This window comes from Danio rerio, chromosome 23, assembly GCF_052040795.2.
Source record: "Danio rerio strain M-AB ecotype USA chromosome 23, GRCz13ab, whole genome shotgun sequence".
NCBI classification, from domain to species: domain Eukaryota; kingdom Metazoa; phylum Chordata; class Actinopteri; order Cypriniformes; family Danionidae; genus Danio; species Danio rerio.
The window spans coordinates 47127501-47130000 of NC_141043.1; the positions used below are offsets into that span (position 1 = coordinate 47127501).

General features: G+C 35.5%; 1 protein-coding gene across 2 annotated transcripts in view; it reads right to left on the minus strand.

Annotated features, from left to right (window-relative positions):
• Positions 1–112: 112 nt before the first annotated feature.
• The window catches only part of e2f1 (E2F transcription factor 1), a 23125-nt gene continuing 20737 nt past the window's right edge, over positions 113–2500 (minus strand). The window contains exons 7-8 of one of the 2 annotated variants that reach the window (XR_015523985.1): positions 2181–2500; positions 113–1930 (exon numbers count right to left, since the gene is read on the minus strand). The exon at positions 2181–2500 is cut by the window's right edge and continues 996 nt beyond it. The gene's annotated coding sequence lies outside the window, so the exon portion shown is untranslated. The other variant, XM_087307778.1, reaches the window with a different exon arrangement.

Consider the following 2500-nt stretch of genomic DNA (forward strand, 5'->3'; position numbering starts at 1 on the left):
GTGTTTGTATTGGTATTGTCAAGTAATAAAATTTGGCAAAATTTGCACAGTGCACCTTTACGAGCAGTCACAACATCCCATTAGACGTCAAGAAGCGAGCCTGCAAGAATGATGAGCGGAAATCAAGATTTATTTATGTTGCCAGAACAAAGAAATCCATCAGACTGACTGGAAATATAAACAACATTATCATCCCTCCTGCATCTGAAACAACAAATCAGTGCTCTCAGCAAAAACACAATTATTACAACCTTTAAATCCGAACCTGCAAACCTTCAGCACTAAAAACATGTTGCAAATGAATTTTAAAGCCATAATTTGGGAAGTCAATTTATATGGACTGATCGGATTTGATGTGTACTTAAAAGTAGACACATTCCCCCTTGCTGTTAACCACATTAAGTAGTTTAAAAGTAGTAAACAGCTACAAAAAAATCATGCAAAATAGCCCTATTACAAAAATATTGCTATAACACAACCAGACAAACACAAATCACACTCACCGAAGCGCTTAATCAGAATTGTCCCAGACAACTCGACATTACAAACAGCAAACTAATTAATACTACCCAACAATGGTCATACAAACATTAGATCTAATACACACACACACACACACACACACACACACATTTATGATTTACACGACAATCTGTCGAAACAAAGAACATATTCAACCAAACAAGGAAAGCTGCCTTCACAAAACAAAACAAGGCAAAACCCGGGCGAATCTACATACAGAAGGCCAATTCGCATTAAATTATACATTTAATAACATGAAGAGCTTATCAAACAGAGTCCTTATGAACTTCAGAACCTTTTATCATCAAACCTGCCTATCAAAATGCATTTAAATACCTACTAAAATGACATTATATCATTATAATCCTTTCACACACACTTTGTGGCTAAAATTACCACTCTAAAACCCCCAAAAGCTAGAAATCAATTGCAACTGCAGAAAAAAACAAGACATTATTCTTATACCTGGACTCAATTAAAGGGAATCCTAGAAAGGAATAAACAAAACATAAAAATATATAGTGCTTTTTTTTTTTTAAATATCAAGATTAATGTTTAAGATGAGGCTGGAAAGTATAAATGTACACACATGCACAGGAAAAACAACACAAGTGAATGTTTTGGGAACTATATATGACTGTATATATATATTATTATATATAATAACAAGGAATCTACTGTACCAGGATCAGATATGAATTACAATAAATACAAAACATCTCCTGTAACAGCGCTAAACAAAACAAATCCCACAATGCCTTAAAAGAAGCAGAACTGTACAGATCGGGTGACATGATGAACATTTGTCTGGAATGTGTGATTAGGAATAAAACACTGATATTATGATATTAAAAGTTCATTTTCTGTCTCGTTCCCTTGGTCATCATATAAATGATGATTAATTGATTATCATGCAGCATGCTTAACCAACCTCTGCAACATAACCAGACCCGAAATACTTGCACATTATCAGTCACCTGACAAACTCCTGAGAAATTTAAGTCCATAAAACCTGTCAGTTTATATTCAAACCTCGATTCCTGTACGATCACGACGTCCTAAAACCTACACAAACACACTATATTTACAATAAAAGGTGACTTATTTCTATTAATAAATTAAATGGTTCTGCTCAGAGCCTTCTGAGGGAATCTGGATTTAAAGGTGAAGCGCTGTTCAAAGGGAAGTGAAGTGAATCTGCGCCTTTTAGAGCCATGTAAGCAAATCTGGACTCAAAAAAAGCAAAGCGGATTAACACTCTTCAAAGTGGAGTGAATCTGTGCTGCGAATCCAAAAGTGAAGCGAAGTGAATCACCACTCTTCAAAGTAAAGTAAAGCAAATCTGTGTTGTTCAGACTTGCTTAAGCAAATCTAGATTCAAAAGTGAAGTGAATCCGCACTCTTCAACCTGAAGCAAATTGAATCTGCATTGTTCAGATTCATCTAAACAAATCTGAATTCAAAAGTGAAGCGAATCAGCACTCTTCAAAGTGAAACAAATTGAACCTGTGCCGTTCATGGATATCTGAGTGGATCTAGATCCAAAAGTATAGCAGGTGAATCACCACTCTTCAAAGTAAAGTAAAGCGAATCTGTACAGTTCAGAGTTGCTTAGGCAAATCTGGATTCAAAAGTGAAGTGAATCCGCACTCTTCAACCTGAAGCAAATTGAATCTGCATTGTTCAGATTCATCTAAACAAATCTAAATTCAAAAGTGAAGCGAATCAGCACTCTTCAAAGTGAAACAAATTGAACCTGTGCCGTTCATGGATATCTGAGTGGATCTAGATCCAAAAGTGAAGCAGGTGAATCACCACTCTTCAAAGTAAAGTAAAGCGAATCTGTGCAGTTCAGAGTTGCTTAGGCAAATCTGGATTCAAAAGTGAAGTGAATCAGCACTCTTCAACCTGAAGCAAATTGAATTTGCATAGTTCAGATTCATCTAAACAAATCTGAATTCAAAAGTGAAGCGAATCA